The following is a 14,845-nucleotide window of genomic DNA, read 5'->3' as shown; positions in this document are numbered from 1 at the left end:
TGCATAGAATGCATTAAGATAAAAACCTTCTGCCTCTACAATCACATTAAGGCTTTACAACCACTTTAATTGAGTCAGTGGCAATAATGTCCCTTACATTGGTGGACAGAATGCTGTCCTAACAGATAGCTAAAAAGAACATTGGTGACATGGAGCTGGCTCTGCCAAGTAGGGTTGGACCCAGAACTATGCAGGCACCATCAGATGGGAGGTCAAGCAGCCACAGCTCAAGAAACCCATATCAACCTCAGGAGGAACCCTAGAATTCCATGGAACCCTGGTTGAAGATGGTTGCACTAGACACCAGTGTCATCATAAACACTTTATATGTCCATTTGGTAGAGACCAGTGGCAACACTGACACTTCATATTCATGAGAACACAGCCTATCCATTCACTAGAGATCAGTGACATCACCAACACGTCATATTCACAAATTTATAACACAAAAAGGTCTTTCCCTTTACCTCTTCCAGAGTAGACAACCTACTCTATCATGTGACTCTGGACCAGTGATTCTCAATTCATCCATGGGAGCACTAAGAACTGGTACTCCTAAGGCAAACACATCCTGAGGGCAAAATCATGGTAGGAACACATTCCTATGGGTTAAAGAATGTGTATTGGTGTACCACACACAGAGAGCAGGTTGAATGATGGGTGTTCCTAAAATACATTGTTTTTGGTGACGCGCCTCTTTGCATCTTCTGGCATCAGCTTTCTTTAAAGCCCCATACAAACTATCAGATTTTCTGCTGTTTTTTTCCTTTAGATTTACAAAAAACAATATAATATGAGGTCAAACCTTAGGAGTTTCAATGTGTATTCAATCAGGCAGGCCCTTGCACTACATGGTTTTGGTAAATCTGAAGACAAAAATCAGCAGAAAATCTGATAGTGTGTGTGCACTGATTCTAAGTGCACTTTTTTGTAAGCTACTCTATTTCTAGTTACATAAATGCATGCATGAGTCACTTCTGACAATTTTTTCTGACACCAAGAAAAAAAATGGTGACAGGGGAGGGAGCTCCAACACAAATCTCGTCATTGACAGTCTCAGCTCTATTCCTCTATGCCGTGTGAAGAGAGGTATGTCCCTTCCCTCCAATCAGCTCTTATGCCTTGTACACGCGATCGGACATTCCGACCACAAAATCCGTCGGATTTTTCCAACGGATTTTGTTCGAAACTGGTGTTGCATACACACGGTTGGACAAAGTTGTCGGAAAATCCGATCGTTTGGAACGTGATGACGTTCGTTCATTATGACGGGACTACGTCCAGACTAGTAGCCAATAGCTTTGGTCTTGTAATTTGATCTGAGCATGCGTGGCACTTTGTCCTATTCTCTACAAACGATCAGACAAAATCCGATCAGATTTTGTTGTCTGAAAATTTGAGATCCTGCTCTCAAATTTTTTCCGTCGAAATTTCCAACGGAAAAAGTCCGATAGAGCCCGCACACAATTGGATTTTCTGACAATATAATCGGATCGGACTGTTTTTGTGTACAGTGCATTAGAGTTTTCCTCACTGAGCTCTGCTTCAACTCAACTCTCCATTCCCTCCTTTCTGATAGCTCAGAAAAGCTTTAAAAATTCTGGACTTTGAACGGATGAAGAGAAGAGATCACTGCAGATAAACTGGTAAAACTTATGTAGGAGTATTTGTTTCATCAGTGTAGCCATGACACTTTGGACAAGGTGTCTGTCATGTACAAATTTAGTTTTTGCCTCAGAACAGTGAAGGGGTTCTGAGGGTTATTTATTGTAGGTTTAACTTTGACATCAGTTTGGCTGGGATTTGTTAGAGTTCTGCTTAGTCATGTGTACAGTTAGGTGCAAATGACACGCTCAGAACCAGGCCTGGTTGGATGCTTTAGGTATCAGCTTCCCCGAGGCCAATCAATGGGTGTGCCTGGCCCCGCTGAGGAGTCTGGGGAAGGGTACTTAAGATGTTGAAGTCACGTGTTCAGGGTTCGTTCGTGAGGCCATAGGTGGTCCAAGGCACAGTAACTGAGGGAGGATTCAAGGCGTGCTCTCGGCTTGGAGGGGCACCGCAGCTCGTGTAAGTGATCGGGGGAGGAATCTTCGGAGGAGGGCCAACAAGCTGGCATCCCGAGAAGTGCCTGGTTGCTGGGTTGCAAGGTCACAGAGGATTCTTCACAAGAGAGTAGCTACCGAGTACGGGTTGGAGTTTCCCTATGTCCCCAGGGATGTTATGACTGTTATCGAGGAGAATCGTGAGGCCTGGTACGAGGATGATATTTGGAGCTACCTAAAAGTACCAAAGCCACTCGGGAAAAAGGCCTGTTAACCAGAGCTCTATGACCGATTCCAGGGTTGTTTGTTGCATTGGAGCCATGGTCGGCATATCTATTGTGACAAGGTTGTGATATGCAGATCAGATAAAGAAAGTGCCATATACTTCATCACTACCATAGATGCACAAGGAAAAGACCTGACTTTGCCTGATCCGAGGTTTTATTGGTGAACTGTTCCTGGAGTCAAGTCTTTGAATATTTTGCAGAAAAGAAAAAGGACTTCCTTGTGTCTTCAGTTTTTTTATGTTTTTCTGCAAGTTACAAGGACTGTGGGGTAGTTAGGCACGTGGTTACTACAGGGAAATATATGTCAAGTTCTACAGGCTTTAGCCCACAGCGCTCTGGTTACTGAGAGACTTGTAGTTACAGTGGCTCTGACCACTAGGTGGTGTGAGTCGGCAGGAAAGGAGCAGTAATAGGCAAGAATTTCCTTTTCACAGCCGTTAGAAAATGTTACAGAGAAATTGCATGTGTCTTTGAAGAAGGAAGATTGAATTAACAGTGGAATTTCGCTCTTCAACGCGAAATGTATAGTGTACAGTGTTGTCTTGTATATTGTGTTTTCTCTTTCAGGATGCACCGAGATCGACTGTCAAGCTCATCGGAGATTGGGTGGGTTAGTCAGTTTAGGTGGGTGGTATATGTACAGCATTGAATGTGTTGTTTTGAAAACGCTAATGTTTAAATATGTTTCCTTCCTTTCCCCAACACCCATAAAAAATAAAAACTCAGGCACCGTATATTTATTTTTATTTTTTGAGAATAGGATAGGATTTTTACCATGGTTGTTGCCTAGACGATGGGGACATCGTCTAAATAACTGGGGGGATGTGTAGCGATGACGCTTTGGACAAGGTGTCTGTCATGTACAAATTTAGTTTTTGCCTCAGAACAGTAAGGGCCGGTTCACACTGCGAGCCGCGGCGAGGCGTCTCCGACTTACCTCGCCGCGACTTGCGGGGACCTCAGCGGCGACTTGCAGAGGACTTCTGCATAGAAGTCAATGCAAGTCGCCCCCGAAGTCGCCCCGAAGTAGTACAGGAACCTTTTTTCTGAGTCGGAGCGACTCGAGTCGCTCCTCTCAGAACGGTTCCATAGTACTGAATGGGGGCGACTTGCGGGAGCGAGGCGAGGCGAGCCGTGTCGCCTCGCCTCGCGTCGCAGTGTGAACCGGCCCTAAAGGGGTTCTGAGGGTTAATTATGTAGCTTTAACTTTGACATCAGTTTGGCTGGGCTGTGTTAGAGTTCTGCCTGGTCATGTGTACAGTTAGGTACACATGACAGGCTCAGACCCAGGCCTGGTTGGACGCTTTAGGTATCAGCTTCCCTGGGGGCCAATCAATGGGTGCGCCTGGCCCTGCTGAGGAGTCTGGGGAAGGGTACTTAAGATATTGAAGTCACGTGTTCAGGGTTTGTTCGTGAGGCCATAGCTGCCTGTTCCTGGTTCTGGACTGGGATAGCCCCGCGAGGGGTCCCGGTCATAGTCATGCTTCGGTTGGCTAACCCCAATAGACCCGCCTGGTCTGGGGTAAGGATTCGTCTGTTCCTGAGTCTCTGAACTGGCTGGTCCGAGGAGCAGTAACTGAGGGAGCATTCAAGGCGACCGGGTGTGCTCTCGGCTTGGAGGGGCACCGCAGCTCGTGTAAGCGACTGGGGAAGGGCTCTTCGGAGGAGGGCCAACAAGCTGGCATCCCGAGAAGTGCCTGGTTGCTGGGTTGTCAAGGACATCAGCGAATCCACGTTTTTCCTGTACTGCCAAGGAGACAGAGAATGTTCTAGGTACAGGGAAAGCAAAAGGTTCCTGTTCACTTCTGTTACAAATTACTCAAAGATTTCACAAGTTCTGGATCAAAGTGCTGATTGCCATAATCTCTGGCTAGAGATTTGTTCAGCTTTGAAGCACCCAGCTGCGAGTGGCTTCTCTCTGGGTGGTATTAGAGACTTTCTGATAACTAGCAGTTCAAGGTGCCTGAGTTTCTTCACTCCTGCCCTCTGTTCTCATACGAGACTGTGTTTGTTGGATGTTACCCCTGCAAATAAAAACCTTTTCTAAAGGACTTTTATGGTGTCAGCGTTCAAAGTTGTTGGGTGCTAACCCTGGGAACCCCTAGACGTGGAAGAACAAGCCAAGCGGAGGTAACCGGTAAGCCCAAAAGTCAAGGCCGCCCTGCCATGGTTATGGCCGCTACATCTTTGTATCACCTGAGGCTACTCACTGCAGTGTTTGTAAGAGTTTACAACCAGTTTAATATTACTCTGTATTTTCAGTTTCCTACACATTCATTTTAACACAGTAAAATGCAGATGTAGTATGTAGCCTTTTCTCCTTGAAGTTTAGCTCTACAACAATTTCCTGCTGCTGACGCTGTGCTGTTCTGATCATGCATGTTGGCTTTTTACCACCAGGTGTCTTCCTTGAGCCGGTTTCTTGTCCACACCTTTCAAGCAATACAGCAATACTGGTGTTGAAAGCTATTTATGTTACTTACATTTTAGAGAAGTGCCTGTCAGAGCTAATTGGTTTGTCAATGCTTTTTTTTAGCCCTATTTGAAATACTGTTTTCTCATTTTTTTTTTCATTCTTATTTGTATTTTGCTTTGCTGCATTAGCACTTTTTTTTTTTATTTTTTTTTTACACAATTTGCTTAATATTTTGTACAAAGACTTGTATTTAAAGGCTAAGGTCACCTTACTTTATTTTTTTATTTCTAAATTCCAGCTTCTAGATGTGCCGGTATATAATTAATTGCTCTGTTTTGCAGAAAAGAAAAAGCTTTCTCTGTTTTCTAAGCCAGGCGTCACCTCAACCTATGATTAAAAAACTCCTCCATTACTTTCCTGCTATCCGGCCTTAGGTTGGGAAAACCGTTAAGACACAGGAAAGAGTTCACCAGCTGACCTCAGTAACTCACACTCTGCGCCTGTCCTCCCCCTCTAGGAGATTGCTCTCACCCCCCTCTGTATTCACATACACTGGTGAAAATAATGATTTGGTCCCCTTCAGATTTTGTCAATTTGACCACTTACAAAGAAATAAAGGGTCTATAATTTTTGTCATAGGTGTATTTTCAATGATAGAGACAGAATATCAACCAAAATTTCAGAAAAAATAGCTTAGCTATGAATAAGCGTCATGATGGGGCTTGAAACGTGTTAGATATTTGTCCGGTTTTCCCTATTTTTATGCGGTGACTGTACTTGGATTGTAATTGTTTGCAAATAAGGATGGCTTTTTTGATGGGCGGTCATCCAGGAATTCTTTTTCTCTTCAATCTTGAGCAGAGCCAGCACCTGCGAGTTCCATTAGGGTGAGCACTTTATTGTGGATCTGGGAGGTTGGAGAGGTAATCTCTTTGTCTAGGGTCTGTACATGTGGTTTCTTAAGCAGGGGGACCTTGTGGGCGCTGCAGGATTTCAGTTCTTCATGATGTAGTGTGTCATCAATTGTTTTCTTGGTGACTTTGGACCCTGCTTCTTGAGATCATTGACAAGTTTCTCCCATGTAGTTCTGTACTTATTCCTCACCGTCCTCATTCTCATTGAAACTCCACGAGGTGAGATCTTGCATGGAGCCCTAGATCAAGGGAGATTGACAGTTATTTTGTGTTTCTTCCATTTGCGAATAATCGCACCAACTGTTGTCACCCTCTCACCAAGCTGCTTGGTGATGGTCTTGTAGCCCATTCCAGCCTTGTGTAGGTCTACAATCTTGCCCCTGACATCCTTGGCAGCTCTTTGGCATTGGCCTTAGTAGAGAGATTGGAATCTAATTGATTGCTTCTGTGGACAGGTGTCTTTTATAAAGGTAAAAAGCTAAGATTAGAAGCACTCCTTTTGCCCTGGCTCACATTGATGTGATTTGGCATGCAATTTGACGTGTCAAATCGCATGTCAAATTGGTGGCAATTGCCGGCAATGGCATCGTCCAAATCGGTGCAATGCCGCATTTGCGGCGTCGCATCGATTCCCAAAAGTAATTTCTGTATTACTTTTGGCGATTTTGGAGTGCAATTTCCATTGAAATCTGTGCAGAAACCCACACTGATGTCTCTGCTATAATTCTAGCCCTAGACCTCCTCTGTAACTCAAAACATGCAACCTGTAGAATTTTTTTAAACGTTGATTATGGAGATTTTTAAGGGTAATAGTTTGCCACCATTCCATGAGTGGGCACAATTTTGAAGCGTGACATGTTGGGCATCAATTTACTCAGCGTAACATTATCTTTCACAAAATAAAAAAAATGGGCTAACTTTACTGTTGTCTTATTTTTTAATTTTTAATTTTTTAATTTTAAAGTGGATTTTTTCCAAAAAAAGTGCGCTTGTAAGATTGCTGCGCAAATACGGTGTGACAGAAAGTATTGCAACGACTGCCATTTTATTCTCTAGGGTGTTGGGAAAAAAATGTATAATGTTTAGATGTTCTAAGTAATTTTCTAGCAAAGAAAAACAGTTTTTAACTCGTAAACAACAAATCTCAAAAAGAGGCTCGGTTAAACTTCCTGGCTGGTCACATGATCTACATACAGGAAGTGATGGAAGCAGAATGCATTTTTTTAAAAATCTCAAACAGAAAAGTGAAGATTGAAAGCTGCCATGGACTAGGTGAGTGAGAGATAAGCACGTTGGGCTGGCTTGGACAGAAAGGATACTACAAAAGGTTTCTATTTATTATGAAAAGTGAAATTCTGCCTGAAAAGGTGTACTTAGCCTTTAATCGCTTCCCGTCCAGCGATGTATTCTAGTCTGTATCTCCCCAAGGTAATACAAAAAACCTGGCCTGTTTGTGGGCCCTGAGGACAGGGTTGATGACCACTGCTATATACGATATGCATTGGGGACAGTGGAAAAGAGGAGGATCAGAGAAGACAGTATCAGACAGCCTTTGTACACAACGTGTAGGATTAACCCCTTAGGTTCCACAGTGAGCCCTCTTCCTATTCCGCAGCGCTTCCTCCTCTTTGGTGAGCTGTCCTGTTACCTTCTGGGACATGTGTGTGTCCCAGAAAATAACAGGGCCATTCACAAAGCGCTACACCACTCATGCATGTGCACTAGGAAACGGGCATTGAAGCCGCATTGCTCCAGTGCCTGTTTCCCTTTGTTAAGATGGCGGTTCTGGCACCCGATCCGATGGATGGATCGGCCTGGATAGGTAAGTTCCCTTATTAAAAGTCAGCAGCTGACTGGAACACCGCTTTAATATCCCCCCAGCCAATCCCTGGTGAATATGCAGGTGGCCAGTAGGGGGCTGAGGGAGGCATAAATGGGCTATGGCCCAGAGCAGAGGTCTGGAACTGCAAGCACTTTTTGTGGATTCCCAGCTACAGTTTGCCTGGGGTTAGTTCCCCCCAGCATCAGTTAGTGTCTGAATTCCATTGCAATATTGCAGTCCTGTTAAGTCGCTGATCGCCGCCGTTGCTAGTATAAAAATATAATTCCATTTCAGTATACTGCATATCCCATAGTTTGTAGATGCTATAACTTTCACGCAAACCAATTCGTATACACTTATTGGGATTTTTTTTATCAAAGACATGTAGCAGTATACATTTTGGCCAAAATGTATAAAGAGATTAGATTTTTTTTTTCAATTTTTTATGGGATATGTTTTATAACAGAAATTAAAAAATATATATTATTTTCAAAATTGGTCTTTTTTCGTTTAGATAATAAAAAATAAAAAACCCAGGGGTGCAAAAATATTTTTGTTTGGGCACAGAATTGCATGACCGTGCAATTGCCAGTAAAAAAATGGCCTGCTCATAAAGCTAATGGAGATGAAGTGGTTAAGGTCCTTCATAACCTATATACCAGGACTTCAGGAAGCTGTTAAAATAGAACTCCAGAAGGGTTAGCACCCCTATCAGGTTTTTATTATCTGTTGGGGAGATCAACTATTGTCAACAGTATGGATGAATGACTTTGAGCTCGGGTTCACTCTATTGTGAATTGGGATGCGGGATCCCCTCGCAATAGCAGGAGATTGTGATTGGCTCTCTATGGAGCCCGTTCACATATCTCCGATGCAGCTCCTGTGCGAATTTGCACAGCAGTCCTTTGCGTCTTTTGGTCCGTTTCAGGTCCGAATTCAGCCCAAAATTTGGGCTGAAATCGGACCTGAAACAGTGAACCAGAATGCACAGGATTCCTGCTGTCAGCTGCATCGGCATGCAGTACGAACCGAGCCTAAAGCCTTGTACACACGATCGGATTTTCGGCAGGGAATTGTGTGATGACAGACATGCCTAAAATCTGACCGTTAGTACGCTCCATAAGACAATTGTTGTCAAACTTTCGGCCAACAAATGTTGGTTGGCAGGCTTATAAATTTTTCTGGCAGACAGCGGTCTGTTGCCAGATTTTCGTCTCGTCTGTATACAAGTCCGTCACACAAAAGTCCAAAGTACAAACGCGATTGCTCGGAATCAATGCTCACCAAACACGACATTAGCAGAAGGTGCCCAAAGGGTGGAGCGCAAGAGTTGAAATTCCATGCACACTCCCTTCGGACAAAAGTCTGACGCTAACAATTATATCAGGTGTACGAGGCTTTAGAGTCTTCCTTTCCCCAGATTTTGGTAAAATGCTGGAGATTTTAGGCTTATGTTACCATTTTGTTAAACCGCTTATTACTGTCACCAGTATAGTTGAGTGAACCTTGGAGTTTTTATTTCCTAAAATTTTGGTAAAATTCTGGAGATTTTAGGCTAAATGCATTGGAATTAATGTGATAGATGAAATTAAAGTTATTCTTTTTTTTGACTAAACTTTCTCTTAAATTTACAATTTGTAAATGTATTAATGACATCAATAAAATTCTGGTAATTTACTACAAGAAATCAATAAAAAGCTTTAATTTCATATCTGTACCAGGCAAGGTTTATGAAGAAGTACTGCCGGCAGAGAGATTTTCTAAGAAAGATAAACTTGCATTTTCTACATATTTTTAAGAGTGATTCCAGGAAACAAGTTCAATCAAACCAAACAATGCTATCCTGGAATTATTGCAGCTTCACAAAAGTTAGAAAGAGTTACAAATAATGCTAAAATTAAAGTGGTTCTAAAGGCAGAAGTTTTTTTTGTTTTTTTTTATCTTAATGCATTCTGTTTACATGGAACCCTTCTCCACTTCGGCCTTCAAAAATAAAAAACCTTCAGTGTTCAGCAGCCCCCTCAGCCCCCATAATACTTACCTGAGCCCCATCTTGATTCAACGATGTTGCACAAGAGCCTCGCTGTTCAAGACTCTCCCTCCTGATTGGCTCTCAAAGTCAATGAGCCAATGAGGAGAGAGAGGGGGTGGGGCCAAGCCGCGGCTCCGTGTCTAAATGGACACATAGAGCAGCGGCTCGGGCGCAAAAAATAAAAACCGCATTGGTGATCAAATGCCACCAGAAGAAAGCTCTATTTGTGGGGAAAAAAGGGCGGCAATTTTGTTTGGGTGCAATGTCACATGACCATGCAATTGTCAGTTAAAGCGACACAGTGCTGAATCACAAAAAGTATTCTGGTCAGGAAGAGGGTAAATTCTTCTGGGGCAGAAGTGGTTAAAGCACAAAAAATAAAAACCGCAGAGGTGATCAAATACCACCAAAAGAAAGCTCTATTTGTGGGAAAAAAAGGACAGATTTTTTTTGGGTACAGAGCCACACGATCGCGCAATTGTCAGTTAATGTAACGCAGTGCCATATCGCAAAAAATGGCCTGGTCAGGATAGGGGGAAAATCTTCTGCCAGTGAAGTGGTTAAAATGATCCGTTTTTATTTATTCATGTAAAAACTGTTTGTTGTAACTGGTTATGAAGTGTGAGCTAGAGTTTAACTTCAATTTCTTAGTGTATTTGAATCTAAAATAAAAAGAGCCAAAGAAAAGCAATGTAGCCACCACATCTAATGATCGATAAGCTGCATTATATATATTACATTTATTTGGTTTTGATCTAATCCAGTATGCTATGTATTTTATGTATTTTACTTAAAGTATGAATTTAACTTCCTATTGATCCTGCCAATATATTGGCCATTCCATCGCTTCCTGCCTTTGTTATGCGATCCTTTCCATTAAAACCTTTTGGACGAAAATTGCCAATCCATGGTGTGCTAGCAAATATGTATGCTTGGTTGTATTTCTGTCCATCCTGTTCTGTTATTTATACAGCCCCATCACGCGGCACAGCCCTCTCTGGCAGGACATGAGACCTGATTTTTTCCTTGTTGCATTAAGTAACACTTCAAGGTCCAACTCCCAGCCTGTGACTGGGCCCTGACGGAGAAGCAGCAGAGTGATGAGCTTATCCCACTGTCATTCTGCTCTCTTCTGCTATCAGCTAGCCCCTTGTTAGCATATGAGCACCACGACACAACTGAATGGCTTCTTGTGTTGCTTCTCCAGCTCAAAATCTGAGCTCTGCTGTACAGGGGATCGCTAGAGGCTGATATCAAGTCGAATTCTGCCACTTGCACTGATGCATTAAATAATCCTGTAGGAGCCGTAGGATTACTGTCCAGGTCTTCTGCCCCTCAGCCAGGCACACAACAGGCTCATTCACTGTTTCTTCAAGGATCAGTCTAGAGGATGGTCTTTTGTGATTTTTATTTTAGAGAACTTGGTTAGGGTTGAGGGAAGTAGTGGAATACTGGGAAAAAAATAGTCAGCAACTCATTTTAAAATCTTTAAAATGTATTGATTCTCCATAAAAGACACGGTAACAGACAGTGGGTGTAAACGCGTTTCAGCCTTGTGGGACTTGTTCACTACAGTAGTATTGTAGTGGGATACTCCAAAGATAAGAACAATGTACAACTCAAGGACTTGATTTTCCATTCTGAGCAAACTATAATGAAGTCCAAGCTTGAAACAAACAGTAGACTTCAGCTTAAGTAGTAGTAGTTAGAGCCACAAGAGCAAAGTCCCTCTAAAATAGGAGATTATCTGGACACAGCTCTTCAGAACACCAGCCGGTGTCCCCTCTAACAGACCTACAGCTGACTATAAGGCACGGAGGGGTAGCTAGTTACAAGGTCCCCAAGATCTCTCAATGTCTGTACTCATAAGGCCCATGGACAGATGGTAGCCTCCTTCCAATCTTCCAAACGATACTCTTCAGTGATACCAGGCAGATCTTTGGCAGATAGCTGCCCTCATTCAGCTTCTTCTAAGCACCTGGGTCTCAGCATTCCTCCCCTCAAGTTGCCCACCTGAGGCCTCTCCAATAACAGCTTCTGTGTGGGAGGGCGACATGCCAGCATGCCTTCAGAGCCTGTATCTCTGGGATAGGATGAGGCTGCATCCATATTCATACTGTGCCTCCATCTTGATGACCTCCCCTATACTGTGCTTCTCATTTGCCTCCAGCATTTGCCTCCATACAAGCACTTCTCCTTCTCCTCCATTGTCTTGCCAGGAGGTAAGCAGCAAGCCAAATACAATTTTGAAAGATTAGCTCACCAGTCAGTTGGAGCATACCAGGAAACATCTAAATCCAAAGAGGTTAGGGTTACCAACACAATTTTTACCCAGAGGCCACCACAGACCATAACCTATGCTTGCTTACCAGTTCACTATGTTTTATAGAAGTGTGGGGGAAAGGTCTTCATATTTAGGCTGAGAAGGCACGGAGCACCTGTGATGCACTTATAGCTTTTGTTGCTGAAAGGTTAGCTGTTTATGCTTTAGATGAAGAGACTTCTGCCATCTAATTGAAATCAAAAAAGGAAAACATTGAAATACTAATCTATTCCTTTGCCCACATCACCGATGTTCATTGTGTGGAAGATACCATTACCTAAAGAATCTTCGGCATTGGAGACACACATCCAGGAGTATTGGATGCTTCTCTCCCCACTAATCACCCACCACTATGTCACTAGTGTGTCCTATAACGATGTAGGGACCAGCAAATTGAACCACAGAGGGCTATAGGGGAATGGGAAGAAGGCATTAGTAAGAGATTCTATAATCACCTAAGTGAAATAAAATAAAAAAACTGCATTAAAAAGGGAGTGCCTGCATCCAACACCCCTGGACATTTGTCAGATGCAAAAGATTCTCCAGTGGTATCACGTTACCACAGTAGTGGACAGTGGAGCAGGTGAATATTTACCTGTTTTTCTTAATTACTTTTCTTGTAAATGGTGACAGGGTCTCTTTAACACTAATTAGTTCTTATTGCCTTTCTCCTTTCTTCCTTTAGCTTTTTTTTTTTTTTTTACTTTTTTTTACCGTTATATTTACTAGAGTGTAAGTCACCCGGGCAATCTCGCAAATAAGAATAATAAAGCGACCCGACCCATCCAGGTGAGAGTCCATAAGACGGAAAGGAATAGTGTTCTTAACTGCTATAATCACTCCAGCCTTCTTCTTGGGGCCATTCGCTAAGAACACCTGTGGAAACTTGCGATTGGAAAATGAGGGGTGATTTCCTGCCATGAAATGAGATTCCTGATAACAAATTATGTCACTGTGCAGTTTGTTCGCCTCCTTCCACGCCATTTGACGTTTGAAGGGGCTATTAAGTCCTTTAACATTAAGCGACGAAATGGTAAAAGCCATATTGAAAAAAAAGGTAAGCAAACCAGATCAAAACTCAGCCTTCGATGGTATGTGCAAATAAAACCTTCAACAGTATTCTGGAAAAGGCCAGGCACTGAATACAAAAAAGGAAAAAAAAAAGAAAAAAAAAACAAGAAAAAAAAATACAAAAAAGGAATAGACAAGAAAGAAAATAAAAAGTAACGATTCCCTATGGAATCTGTGCTGGCGAAAAGCCGCTAGATTTTGGGGGTATAGAAGGGTGTCTGTGACGACAACCGATCAGTGGAGAGACAACACTCTTCAAAAAACGAACAGCCAAAAAAACAACAAAACAGAAGTTAAACTCTTCATAACAATTCCTGAGCGTAAAGGCGAATGAGGTATTACCGTCAAAGTATGCTTTCAGCCGGTTTCAGCATCCGAACTTGTTCGAGTAGAGGGAGGTGATTCCGTTCTCTGTGGACCAGCGGTTTGTGGTGATAGAATTTGCCACTCTTCCAGGAGGCGGATGCCCTCTGCGACCTTGGCCACGACATGCGACTTCCCTTCAAATGTGATTAGCAGCTTGGCCGGATATATCCATCTGTATGGGATTCGATGGTTATTTAGAGGTTTCGTTATGGTGACCAGTTGTTTTCGCCGTTGCATAGTGTACGCCGAAAAGTCGGCGAAAAAAAGACAGATCTTTAAATTCCGGAGGCAGTTCCTCCCGCTTTCTTGTCGCACGGACGAAATTCTCTTTGATATGATAGAAGTGAATCCTCACTATCGTATCTCTGGGCAGATGCGAGGGAATGCTCTTAGGTCTGGGCAACCTGTGAATGCGGTCCACCACTAATTCTTCCACAGGAATGTCTGGAAGTGCAGCTTTCATTAAATTGATAAAAAACTCCCGCAACTCCTGAAGCTGTACAGTCTCTGGAATTCCACGGATTCTGATATTATTGCGCCGTGAGCGGTCCTCGAGGTCCGCTAATTTAGCCTGAATGGCCGCCATGTCCTCTTCTCTATCATTGTGGGCATCCACAAGCTCATTAAAGGTTTGGGCAAATTCCCCCATTTTCGTTTCAACATGGGACACTCTGCTAGTTACTGCCTGCACTTCATATTTAAACTGCTGAGTGATAGCTAGTATGTCCGCATGCAAAGTGGACCTTAGTGAGACTAACATGTCCTTTAGAGTAGTATCCAGCACAGGTTGATTTAATGTGGGAAATTCAGTGATAGAGTCCTGCAGCTCTCTGGTATCCTCCAAGGAAGAATTAAGAGCACTCACCTCCCCTGTATCATTCAATCGCTCCTCTGTTCTCTGCTTGTTTTTCGCCGGGCTGGTGGATGCAGAGGAGGAGGCAGAGTGGAAAGCCTGCATCGCTGCATGTTGGGCGCCCTGTTCTGTGTGATGGGCCGTCCATTCCCGCTGTGACTGTAGGCCTCGTGCGCCGCCGCCATCTTGGACGGGCCTCTGCCGCTGCTGGACAAAGAAATCCAGCATTTTGTTCGGTTTGGTATGTCCCTTTCTTTTCCTCGATGGCATCAGGGATATTGCCCGCAGGTACTGGCAGCAATTTCGTCCGAAAACGAGGGCTGGAAACGCTGTTATTCGCCTTTTTAGCTCAGGGTACAGCGGAGCTTCTCACTCACACGTCCATCCGCTCCGCTCGTTGGCCACGCCCCCCCTTTTTACCGTTATATTTAGACTTTTTTATTTTTAACCATTTTGCTCAGTCATTTTGCAGAGCTCCTTTAAAAATAAATGATTGAAATGGTAAAAAAATTATATCATTTATAAATAATGTTACGGTCGTCTTTACTAGTGTAGCACCTTCCTAATTAAATTGCTAAGTGATAGGAAAATGCATATTTATTTGACTGGGTGGTAGTTAGCCCAGTTTTGATTAGCATAGTTCTGCACTTTTTTTCTTACTAGGCTCAGTGGGGTTGTGATTTCTCACTGTTGCCAGTGGGTGTCACTTGTGCCACTGG

This window comes from Lithobates pipiens, unplaced genomic scaffold (assembly GCF_037356315.1).
Source record: "Lithobates pipiens isolate NorthernLeopardFrog02 unplaced genomic scaffold, aLitPip1_a1.2 Scaffold_8, whole genome shotgun sequence".
Lineage (NCBI taxonomy): Eukaryota > Metazoa > Chordata > Amphibia > Anura > Ranidae > Lithobates > Lithobates pipiens.
Note: the sequence above shows the minus strand (reverse complement) of the source record.